At 40.3% G+C, this 13,557-nt stretch overlaps 1 pseudogene; it reads left to right on the top strand.

Moving 5' to 3' along the window:
• The first annotated feature begins 11,633 nt into the window (after window positions 1–11,633).
• On the top strand, window positions 11,634–11,733 carry LOC111758974 (U2 spliceosomal RNA; annotated as a pseudogene).
• The last annotated feature ends 1,824 nt before the right edge of the window (window positions 11,734–13,557 follow it).

Below are 13,557 nucleotides of genomic sequence, written 5' to 3' on the forward strand. Positions count from 1 at the left end.
TGTTAATAAATATTTTAGGCCTCATATACTCTCTGTTGCATATTCTTTCTTTACAACCCTTTAAAATGAAATGACTGCTCCACAACAAGCCCAAAGCTGGATTTGATCGAGGGCTAGAGTTTGCTGGACCCTGCTCTGACAGCTTGTGATTATTTTGCCTAATAACAAACTGTGATTGAGCTTTCTTAGAGAAAATAAGAAAATCACAGTCTCTCCTAATGTTTTGTACCATTTCTGCAATTATCAAACCAAGAAATTTCTTCTGGCATCAGTGACCTGGCATAGGAAAAAAATACATGCTTTAAAAATTCATTAAGAAACTTCCCATAAAAAATGAACATATACATTGCTACCTTATTATTATAGAAATACTTTCTGACCAGCTGCAGTTATCAGTTTTAAGATTTCAGTATCACTGAAACAAAATTGATGAAGATACAGGACATTGTAAATTGAATACAGAAAATTCCACTTCCTATCAGAAATAAAAAACTAAAAATCAGATCAAATGAGACAAAGGGGCAACTGGGAGGAGGAAAATGGAAAAGAAACTTGTTTTTCCTTTATCTATAAAGTGAGATTAGGTAGCAAATTTGAGATGGTTGTCAGAATAAACAGCTAGAAATCAGAGCATAAATCACAAGGTATATACTATTCATTAGCTGATAGCTGTGTTAGTGTATTTTAACTCAGAATTAATTGCTAGTAGTTACTTGAGTAGTTGAGAGATGTACCCATTTTCTAAGTAAGTAGAAAGCTTTAAGCCCAAATCAGTAATTTCTTGTATAGTTTTGAACTTGGTCATCTCTTAAAGGCTCAGCAAAAGTGTTTGCTATTGCCTTGGTGAATATTGAGAAATAAATATCTTTCTTTCAGAATGGTGGTGATTTCCATAACACATATATTCTAAAACAAAATGAAATTTTCTTATACCAGCAATGGCTGCCTTATAGAAGATATCTCTAGGTTATTAAATAGGGATAACTAACTTCTATGATGTATTTGTATCCTTGTGATAAAGCTAGTTTACCTTTAAAGAATATTCCAGGTAAAGAAGGTACTCATTTTTTAACTCAGAAAATATTAATTGATTTCCTCTTTTGTGCTAGACAGTGTTTCAGGCACTAAAGATAGAGCAGTGAATAAGACAAAGTCTATGCTTTCCTGTTATTTATAGTCAGAGATATTGGGTGGAGAGTGGGAGGGAAAAGAGAGAGAACAAAAATAAATATATAATATATCAACTGGTGATCAGGTCTAAGAAGAAAAATATAGAAGGATGGAGAAGTTCTATCTGATATGATTGCAGCAAAACTCTGAAAGATGGTGAGGGAATGAGCCATTTGTATATCTGTTGGACAAGAGCTCTTGGGAAGAGAAACAGTAAGGGTCTGATGAATGATGAGTGAAAGAAGAGATGCAAGATTGTGGAGCTAGCTGGGACAATACTACCTAGAGCCTAAAGGTTTTATTCTGAAGGATAAGGTTGGCTTTGAAGTATTCCAAGTAGAGAGGTGTGGTGTTTAAAGCTGTATGTACACCAGAAAAACATGTCCTTAAATTTAATCCATTCCTGGGAAGGTGAACCCATTATAAATGGAAGCTTAGGATGAGAATACTTCAGTTCATGTGCTACCCACGTAAATCAGGATGACTCTTTAGTGTACCACTGGAGTCCTCTATGAGAGAATGAAATTTAGAGATGTAGAAAGCCATGGCAGCAAGAAGCTAAAATCAATGAATCCTGGAAAAGTAGGAAAAGACTAGCAGTGCTGCCATATGTCTTGCTGTATGACAGAATGAAGGATTGCCAGCAACTGATCTTCAGGAAGAAAGCATTGTTTTGATAGTGTCTTTTTGTTGTTGCTGTTTATTTATTTTATTATTTATTTCTCCCCCACCCCCATTCCTCCCATTGTCTACTCTCTGTGTCCATTCACTGTGTTTTCTTCTGTGTCTGCTTGTATTTTCATTAATTGGCTCCAGGAACTGATCCTGGGACTTTCTGAAATGGGAGAGAGGAGATTACTCTCTTGTGCCACCTCAACTCCCTGTTCTGCTATGTCTTCTTCTTTTCTCTCCTCTGTGTCACTTGTTGCATCATCTTGCTGCACCACCTCTCTGCATCAGCTGGCACTCCTGTGCAGGGAGGCTTTCCTGCACTGGGTGGGATTCCACACAGGGTGGCACTCATGCGTGGGGCAGCATTCCCACATGGGCCAGAATTGGTGTGGGCCAGCTAGCCATGTGGGCCATCTTGCCCTCACCAGGAGGCCCTGGGCATCAAACTCTGGATCTTCTATATGGTAGAAGGAGTCCAATTGGTTGAGCCACATCTGTTTCCTGATAGTGTCTTGATTTGGAAATTTTCCTCCTCAAAACAGAGTAAATCAATTATTATTGTTTAACAATGCCTAGGAAGTCAAAACAGTTTTGATACCAGGAGTGGGGGGCTGCTATTGAGAAAAGAAAAATGTGGAATGGGTTTTGAATTGCATAATAGGTAGAGACTGGATGGATTGTAAGGCATTTGATAGAAAAGGCCTTGATTGCTTTGACAAAACTGTTTATAGAACATATATGCTAAAAGTACTTCCCATGAGGACTTTGAAGAAAATAATGAATGTGATATTGGGAACTGGTGGAAAGGTGATCCTTGTTTTTTTTTCTTTTTTTTTAATTCATTTTTTAAAAATATTACATTCAAAACATCTGAAGTCCCATTCAACCCCACCACCCCCACCCCTCACTCCCCCCACAGCAACACTCTCTCCCATCATCATGACACATCCATTGCATTTGGTAAGTACATCTCTGGGAATCGCTGCACCTCATGGTCAATGGTCCACATCATAGCCCATACTCTCCCATGTTCCATCCAGTGGGCCCTGGGGAGATCTACATTGTCCCATAATTGTCCATGAAGCACCACCCAGGAAAACTCCAAGTCCCGAAAACGCCTCCACATCTCATCTTTTCCACCCATTCCCCACACCCAGAAGCCACCATGGCTACTTTCCCCACACCAATGCCACATTTTCTCTGTGGACCTTGGATTGTTTGTGTCCGTTGCACATCTATGTCAAGAGGGGACTTAGATTCCACATGGATACTGGATGCAATCCTCCTGCTTTCAGTTGTAGGCACTCTAGGCTCCATGGTGTGGTGGTTGACATTCTTCAACTCCGTGTTAGCTGAGTGGGATAAGTCCAATAAATCAGAGTGTAGGAGTTGAAGTCTGTTGAGGTTCAGGGCGTGGCTATCATATTGTCAGTCCAGAGATTCAAATCCCCTAGATATATCTTAAACCCCAGCACCAACTACAATTCCAGTAAAGTAGCATGAAAGTCTTGTGAAAAGAGATCCCATCTGAGTCCAGTTCCACCACACAGAAACACCAGCTCCAAAGAAGAGCCAACTGACATGGCAGTGAACCCCATCTGCCATGACCATAGAACCTGTGGGTCTCTTTAGCCCTCAAAAGAACCAATACTTGGGGTTGTATCTACTTTATCTGTCTCTGAGACTCTGCTCAGGTGTGCATAAGGGCAATCCATCTGACAACCTCCAGACTCTTTTTTACAGACTTATAGCCATATAAACTCATTTCTCCTTTCCAGTTCCCCTTACATTAGGTCAAACAGCATTTTAAACTCCTGTTATTATATGTAGACAGGGATATTCTGCTGGTCCACGTTGAACCTTTAATTCAAGGTCATTTTCTAGTTACACCATCAGCTGGTACTTGGTAGTGATCTCTCGGTGCCAGGGAGGTGCATCCCCGGGTGTCATGTCCCATGCTGGGGGGAATGCATTGCATTTGCATGCTGAATTTGGCTTCAAGACTGGCCACATTTGAGTAACATGAAGGCTGTCAGGAGGAAACTCCCAAGCACAGTGCTGCTCTAGGCCTTGTTCTTATTTCAGGTGTATAGGCTCACAAGCATAGTCCTTAGTATCAGGGGCTCACTGTTGGACCCTCATTCCTTCCTGGTCCTTACCGTTGCACCTGGGGGACTGCTGCTGCTCCCCTAGGGACCACAACAGAGCACCCCTGGCCAGGAACCCAGTACCCCCAGCTGTTGTTTCTAATTGTTTCCACTATGAGTATATCCAAACATTACCATGCACCCTGAAGGTGATCCTTGTTTTAAAGTTGCATAGAACTTGGAAAATTGAGTTCTGATATCAGATGGAAAGCATAACTTGAAGACTATGAACTGGGATATTAATCTGAAAGATTTCCAAGCTAAATGTAGACAGTGCAACTGGTTTCTCCTGGCAGCTTCTAATAAAATGCAAGAGGAAAGAAATTAACTGAGAACTGAACTCCTGGGCACAAAGGAACTGTAAATTGATGGTTTGAAAAATTCGTAGTTTCTGGAAAACCAGTCCCCAGACAAGAATTCTCCAGGGGATGATTTAACTTAAAATGGAGTTAATCAGCAATTTCCATGCAACTCAAAATTGGGGGTGCAATTATGCATAAAGGATCTATGGAAAGTTATTTTATCTGTTGGTTTGGGACCCCATGTAGTACATGCAAAAGTGCCAGGTTTTTCTGTGAGATCGCTGTGAATAGAACCACTGCCAACCTGGATTACAAAGGACAGAAAAGGGACAGAACCATGGAAGCTGAGGTCTAGATCTAAGACAACTTCTCAGGCCAAGAGAATGGGCCCACCCATGTGTGTGGAAAGGATAATTCTTCCCTGGCTCTTGGAGAAGATGTGCTTTCTTCACCATTGTTCAGGATGAGTGCTGCCACACCAGTATTCTGAGAGGGTGGAGCTTGTGCTCAAGAATTTGCAGAGAGCTTGGCTGCCATCCCAGTGCTTAGAGAGTGTGGAGTCTTAATCCCAGGGTTCGAGGAGAGGATGGCTGCTGGGCAAGTGATTGGATGGGGTGGGGCTGCCACTGCATTCTGTGTTTATGGATTGGGAGATTACATATCATTAAGATGTCAATAATACCCAAAGCAATTTATAGATTCAATGCAATCCCCATCAAAATTCCAGCAACAATCTTTGCAGAAATGGAAAAGCCAATCATCAAATTTAAATGTAAAGTTAATGGGCCCCAGAGAGCTAATGCCATCTTGAAAAAGAATGAAGTTGGAGGACTCACACTTCCTGATCTTAAAACTTATTACAAACTCTTGGTAAACAAAAGAGCATGGTACTGGCACAAGGGCAGACATATACACAAAAGAAATAGAAGTGAGAGCTGAGAAATCAACCCTCAATCAGTTTATGGCCAACTGATTTTTGACAAGGTGGCAAAGACTCCTCCGTTGGGAAAGAATAGTCTCTTTAACAAATGATGCTGGGAGAACTGGCTCTCCATTAAAAAAAAAAAAAGGCAAGGAAGACTCCTACTTCACATCATATACAAAAATCAATTCAAAATTGATCTAAGACCTAAATATAAGAGAAAACTATTAAACTCCAATTTAAAAAATTGTAGAAAAGCATCTTAAGGACCTTGTGCTAGGCAATGGCTTCTTGGACTTTATACCCAAAACACAAGCCCTAAAAGAAAAATTAATAGGACCTCATCAAAATTAAAAACTTTTGTTATTCAAAGGAATTTATCATGATAGTAAAATGACAACCCATACAAAAGTAGAAAATATTTCAAAACCACATATCTGATAGTGGATTAATATGCAGCATATATAAAGAAATGCTTCTACTTATCAAAAAGACAACCCAATTACAAAATGGGCAAAAGGCCTGAACAGACATCTCACCAAAGAAGATATACAAATGGGCAGAAAGCATATGAAAAGATTCTCAACATCATTAGCCATCAGGAAAATGCAAATCGAAACCACAATGAGGGAAGCGGACTTGGCCCAATGGATAGGGCATCCGCCTACCAGATGGGAAGTCTGCAGTTTAAACCCCCAGCCTGCTTGACCCATGTGGATCTGGCCCATGCACAGTGCTGATGTGCACAAGGAGTGCCATGCCACGCAGGGGTGTCCCCCACATAAGGGAGGCCCATGCCCAAGGAGTGTGACCCATAAGGAGAGCACCCAATGTGAAAGAAAGTGCAGCCTGCCCAAGAATGGTGCCACACACATGAAGACCTGACACAGCAAGATGATGCAACAAAAAGAAACACAGATTCCTGGTGCTGCTGATAAGGATAGAAGCCATCACAGAAGAACACACAGCAAATGGACACAGAGAGCAGACAACTGGGCAGGTGGGAGGAGGGGAAGGAGAGAGATATAAATAAAAACAAAACAAAAAAACCCCACAATGAGATACCATTTCGTACCCATTAGAACAGCAGTTATTGAAAAACTGGAAAATAGCAAATATTACAGAAGATGCAGAGAAATAGGAATACTCATTCGTTGCTGCTGGCAATGTAAAATTGTACAGTTTCTGCGGAAGACATTTTGGCAGTTCCTCACAAAGTTAAGTATAAAACTAAAATATGATCTGGCAATTCCACTACTACGTATATACCCCAAAAGAATTGAAAATAAGAACTCAAACAACTATTTACACACTGATCTTCATAGTGGCATTATTCACAATTTACAAAAGATGGAAGCAACCCAGGTGTCCATCAACCAATGAATGGATAAATAAAATGTATATACATTCAATGGAATGTTATTCAGTCTTAAAAAGGAAAGCAATTCTGATACATACAGCAACATGGATGGCCACTGAAGACATCTTGTTGAGTGAAATAAGCCAGACAAAAACATAACAAATATTGTGTGATCTCACTGATTTGAAACAATTGGAATAAGCAAACTCATAGAGTCAGAACCTACAATATAGGTTACCAGGCATTGGGGTGGGGATATGGAATGGGAACTACTTCAAAAGTACTGTGTTCCTATTTGGAAGGATAGAAATATTTTGGAAAGGGATGGTGATAATGATAGAACAACACTGGGAACACAACAGCACTGTAATATATGTCTGAATATGTTTAATAGGAGAAACATTAGATTGTATATATGGTAACAGATTACAAATTTTTAAAAATCTAGGGAAATACACTGCACAAACAAGCAACCCTAAGTTAAACCATGGACTTTAATTAATAGTATAATTATAAAACTGTGCCATCATCAATTGTAACAAATATTCCAAACCAATGCAAAGTATTGATGGTAGGGTGATATATGGTAATCCTGTATTTACACCTGATTTTTCTATTAATGCACAATTTTTCTAATTAAAAAAACCCAAACTAAACACATAAATGAAACATAAGCAAATAAATTCCCATTGTTTAACCTGACCAATTTCACGGTATTTGCTTTAAGCACCCTGGAAATAGAACAACAGCCTTCTGGCTGTTATCTGAGATGAGGACGATGGGATGAGTGGGGGGAACTGTAGACATGAGCTATGTAAAGTGTTCAGATAGGCATTAATGTTAATTTTGAGAATTTTATTTGATACTAGCCACCATTATATGTCCAGCTGCTGGAAATATTTTTGGAATGTAGGAAAGTTTAAAACCAGAGAGGTATTTTATGATGATATTTAAAAACATCAGTTGATGATGATGACATGTAGTGGTTCCTATGGGACAGGCACAGTTTTAATCCTCAGAGCAACCCTGGAGGACAGGTATTAATATTTACATTTTATGAATGAGAAACCTGAGGCACAGGGAGGTTAATTATATTCCTAATAATCTGCTTACACTTAGTATGAAGCAGTATTGTTACAAATGTTACATTAATTGTAACAATTGTTCCACAGCAAAGCAAGTGGTGTTGTGGTGGGGTGGTATATGGGAATCCTGTACCACATTGTTTTGTAAACCCGCAACTTCTCTAATAAAGAAAAAACATTTTTCAAACTGTAAAAAATAGGAAAGGACCTGCATTTTTAAAAAGACAGTTGCTAAATATTTATAATGTGGCATCTTTTGTTAAGATGGATTTTCTAGTTACCATTCTTGTGCTCTATTGTCTGGACTAGGAGTGGATAACTGGGGTAGGCTAGCACAGGGAAAGGGAAGATTTGGGTCACAGCTGAAGACCTGGCAGACAACATGGCAGATGAACAACATGGCTGTGAGATTTCACCCAGAAACCTCCTGAGGGCAAGGCTGCTTGAAAGATTTCCCAAGACCTGGCTACAAGAGTCTACTTCGAACTCTTTCTGGGGTCAAGGAGATGCCCCAGATAACCCCAAAGAGGCCTCCTCATTTGGCCTCTGAGAGCTAAAAGGTGGGGATCATAAGGCAATCAATCAGAAGAGCAAAAGGTTGGAGCTTTTTCCAACATTTGGAAGGGGGAAGAGTCAAGGTTCTAAAAGGCCTAACGTGAGCCTTCTGCCTGCATGACTCACCCTGCAGCATGCTGCAGTCCATATCTATGAAAATCCATTCTTTTCTTGTTTCTTAATAAACTCTTTATTCCCTTTCCTACTCTATGGCTGTCTTTAAATTCTTTCATGTGACATAAGTCAAGAACGTAGAAGCCCAGGACCCAGAGGGTTCTCATAGCATAACCAAAAGTCCATGGGCAAAATCCAACTCACCCTTTGATTTTGTAAATAAAGTTTCACACGCACATGCAAAGACACTGAGTTGGGATGTAAACTCACGTAGAATGACTTCCTGAATCACACTATATTCTTCCACATGAGAATCATGGGAATAGCCAATACCATGTACCTCCTGATAGGATGCATTGGGAATAAATCAGCATCATTTCATCACATCTGAGATGCTCCTGCCAAAAATGCACAATCTGAATCTAATAATAAGGAAACATCATGCAAATCCAAATTGAGAGACATTCTGCAAGATAACTGGACTACACCTTTTAAAATGTCGAGGTCATAATATACAAAACTCAGCCAAATTAAAGATTAAAGTAACCTGAGAACTGAATGCCAAGCATTCTTTTGGATTTTCTGTTGCTATAAAAATCATCACTTTGACATTGGCAATATTTAAATAAAAGTTGTGGATTAGAGAATAATATCGTGTCACTAATGTCTACATTTTATATCTCTTAAACCATACTTAACATGCTTTAAAACATGTCTGAAATTATTGGCCAAGATTTCTAGGCAGAATAGACACTTGATAAATATATGTGGACTGCGTGAATGAAATGTGTAAGAATTTGAAGTGATTTTTCAAATTTGATTTCTTAATACCAAAGCTGGGAATTCTCCTATAGTGAGGATTTTCCAAGTACAGTGTCTGGTAGCTAATAAGAATAGCTATAATTATTGAGAAAGTGATACTTTACCATCACCATATGCTGGCACCATCTGTGGAAGTCTTGAAGGAAAGTGTCACTTGTACATGTAGAGAGGAATGAACAGGTAGAAAGAATGGTGTGAACAAACTCCTAAGGGAATGTTGACATTTTGTTCTAGCAACAATGACTTGAAGAATTTGACTGAGAAGATTTAGCCCATGTAGAGGAGTTAAATTTAGAGATGTTGGGAGAGGGCAGCTTACCATATCTTGGGTTCCATGATGAGAAGATTGGACTTCACCCAGTGCCTACTAAGGAGGGACTAAAGAATTTTGAATAGGGGTGAAATGTCCTGAGCATTAAGAGAATTAATTTAATAATAAAAGAGTGAAGTTTTCACAGAGATAGGGAATGAGCTAGGATATTATTACATTACCTTTCATTATTTAACTGTAGTTAAGTGTGCCTACTATTAAATATATTTGAAAATTTTCATTTGGGCTATAACAGTTCTTTTTAAAAATGGCCTCTATTCTATATAATTCTTGCTTTATATTGAGGTATGACAAAAAACATACCAGGCGAAAGGTGACAGTGGTTTACCCTTGAAACTAAGGTGGGTCATCTATAACCCTTGGCATCCTTTTATTTATTTTAATGGCAGCTGAAACACTAGGATATTTCTACTAGCCCACTACATTTAATAACCATCATAGTTATGGTTTCCTGGAAGCAACAGATATGTCCAGAGAAACTTATTCCTTCATAAAAAGTTCATCTTTTAGAGTTTTCCAGACATGATGAAATATTTAGGGTCTTGGTTAGGTCTCCAGAGTATAACAGAAGTCTAGTAAATGGACTTAGAAAATGCAAAACCTCTACATTTCAGAAGGTTGCTGTAAGTTATTTGTTACATCCTGACTACACCCATAAAACACCTCATTCTTGTGTATTTCCTTAGGGAATGCCTCTATTCCACATACAAATAAGAAAGAGATTGGCTTGGGAAAGTTGTAACAGATGACCAAGCTGGGTGGTAAATGTGAGGCAGATGCAGAACTGAGATGTCTCCATCATACAAGTGTTTTCTTAAGCTTGTCTACTCAGAGTGGGACCACCAGAACTCCTGGGAGAAACTCCTGTTATATATCTACAGACATAATTGTTTCACTGTGGATCCCTCTTTCATCCTGTAATATTCAATGTGTGTGACAGTTTGCTCAGTTGGTAGAGGTGGGGTCTGGCTGCAGACGAGGGGTCAGTCCCGCTTGGGACGAGGGGTCGGTCCCACTTGGGACGAGGGGTCGGTCCGGCAGCAGACGAGGGGTCGGTCTCACAGGGGTTGCGCTGTTCGGCTGACGGGGTCGCCCAGAGAAGCCGGCGATGAGGGGGTCACCCGGAGAAGCAGGCGATGAACTGGGGACAAGGGAGGCCAGGCCCTTGTCGGGGGCTCTCAGGACTGGAGGGCACACGGCAGAAGAACTACCGCGGAGACAAGGTAAACATGCAAGTCCAACTTTATTGAGGGAGAGGCAACAGTTTTATAGGGGCTGGGGAAGGCTGATTGGTTGAAGCCACGCCCTGTTCTGATTGGTTGCCAGAGAAAGGTCAGTGGGAGGTACTGGACAGGGGAGGGGTGGTGGTTAGGGATTGGCTGTTGCTGTTGCTGGGGGAAGTGGCAGGGTTTAGGGATTGGTGGCTGCTGTTGCTGGGGTAGAGGGCAGACTTGAGTTTCCCACCCACGCCTGGCTGTTGTTGCTGTGGGGGGGTGGGGGGAAAGCAGACTGGAATTTTCTGCCCTGTGCCTGCGCAGGGAGAAAGAAGAAGAAGGGTGTTGCATCCTAAGGCATTGTGGCGCTATCTGGGAGGAGGGGCGGCCGCGGAAGCGTGGCTGCCGAGAAGGGGAGACCCGAGGGCACTCTGCGCCCATGCCGAGCTTCCTTCAGGGGTGGCGGTGGGCCCAACCAACCACCCTATTATGGGGGCAGCGGTTTGGAATAGGTCTACCGTGGCCGCCGCCCCCCACCAGGCCAGCAAACCACACTTCAGCCCGAGGGGTGACCGCAAATGTGTTCATTTTTTAAACCCACAAAATCCTACAAGCTCTCTGGAATAGCTGGACTGATTGGTTAATTTGATGTGAAATTGTTTAGACACCAGTTTAGTTGGCCCACGTGGTATGAAGACTAAGAGGAACATTAGTTAAAACAAAACACACAAAAACTAGAGGTTTATTTATACACCACTGACTTTTGTTCATATATTCCAAAAGGCAATTTAAGGAAGAAGTGTAAACACATTTATACAATTTCCTTGATGTCCATCACCACACATACAAAAAGAGATACCTAGTTTATTTCTATTTTCTAGAATTTGGCCTTTGCCTTGATTTTTATTTCACACTGATATCTAGAAATAGGACTAGTTAATTGCTTCTTGGCCTTTTGGCTAAGATCAAGTGTAGAAATAGTGTTAGGAATCTGTCATTTTAATTAATTTAAATTCATTTTCTATAAGGAAAAACAATTAGCATACAGTATATTTTAATGTGCATTTTCTTACTATGAGGAAAACTCCAGTGAAGTTTTTTAGTAATACCTTATTCTGAGTTCTTTTGTGTGATGCAGGAAAACAGCTATTTTTTTGGGGGGGTGCCATTTTTAAAGTCCTCCCTCAAGAAGACCAATTGCACAGGGACTTGACGTTTGGGGAAAGTTGTGCAGATTTCTAGAAAGCACATTTGTGGCTTGGAAGAGAGTGATAGTCTTGCACAAGACTTAAACATCAAGACATCAGTAGATGGTAAGTGACTTAAGAGCCTTAAAGGATGTGATTTGTTACTGAATGTCAAATGCAGCTCTTCAAAGGGACTAGCAGGTAAAGTGGAAAGAAATCAGATAAGTGATATTTGTTCAGAGGCATGCTAAATGATCAAGAGATTCTGAGACGGAGTTGCGGGTTTAGGATTTTTTTTGCCCCTCACCTTGAGTCTTGCTGAAACATGCCACAGTGGCGGTGTTTCCATTCCCTGGGAACAGGAATAATGAGAAAGATTTTAGTTCTTAACTCTTTTGGAGTTTTTCAGGAATGCTTTCACCCATGTTTTTATTTTTTGTTTCTATCATCTATAAGGGTAACTTGGTGGCAGATATCTGGAGAAAGAGTGTAACGATTTGGCCCTTTATTGCATCTTATCTTTCTAAGATGGTATAGCATGTTTTTTTTTGTTGTTTTTTTTTTAAGATTTATTTATTTATTTAATTTCCCCCTCCCCTGGTTGTCTGTTCTTGGTGTCTATTTGCTGTGTCTTGTTTCTTTGTCCGCTTCTGTTGTCGTCAGCGGCACGGGAAGTGTGGGCAGCGCCATTCCTGGGCAGGCTGCTCTTTCTTTTCACACTGGGCGGCTTTCCTCACGGGCGCACTCCTTGCACGTGGGGCTCCCCCACGCGGGGGACACCCTTGCGTGGCACGGCACTCCTTGCACGCATCAGCGCTGCGCATGGCCAGCTCCACACGGGTCAAGGAGGCCCGGGGTTTCAACTGCGGACCTCCCATATGGTAGACGGACGCCCTAACCACTGGGCCAAAGTCCGTTTCCCAGCATGTTTTATATCTTAGGGGCAAATAAAGATTACAGGAACAAGGGACTCAATTTTATTCTATTAATTCATATTAGCAACACAAGAGTGTTCATGTATCAATAGCTACATAACAGTAATTTATTTATTTGTCTCACTAACAATATACAAAATAAGAACCTATATTATGTAAGTACATGTCGATAACTTGATTCAACCTCATGTTCACTGATGGAGTAAATAGTTATTAAAATGATGTCATTTTAGTTGAGAGGATATGGAGTTCTTACGGATAAAAGAACTATTTCCTCTCTACTGTCACCTTGAGTTGTCACCAGGAAACCAAACATTAGATGGGCACTCATTTGTGTTATTCAGTATTTTATCACCTGTTTTTTTGGATGCGTTAAAGAAATAATAAACACCACTACATTTTCCACACTGTGCAAAGGCACTGATTATAAATTTAATGCTGGTGTGAGGTGCCAGTGATATATTCCAATTCATACTTTTCCCTTAATTCTTTGAATAATTTGGAATTAAGATGATTATAGATAGATAGATACCTTATCTATATCTTAACTGTAAATATACTCCACTTTACGAATGGATTTTGGGGGTTCTTCCTGTAATGATTAATGGTTTGGTAATGCATCCAGTTTTTTTTTTTACTTTTAAAATAGAAGAGATTATTTAAGAAATATATGTTGGATCTGTCTTACTTTGCCAGCTCTAGGACAATACCACACATGGTGTGGCTTAACAACAGGAATGT

Source organism: Dasypus novemcinctus, chromosome 30 (assembly GCF_030445035.2).
Source record: "Dasypus novemcinctus isolate mDasNov1 chromosome 30, mDasNov1.1.hap2, whole genome shotgun sequence".
NCBI classification, from domain to species: domain Eukaryota; kingdom Metazoa; phylum Chordata; class Mammalia; order Cingulata; family Dasypodidae; genus Dasypus; species Dasypus novemcinctus.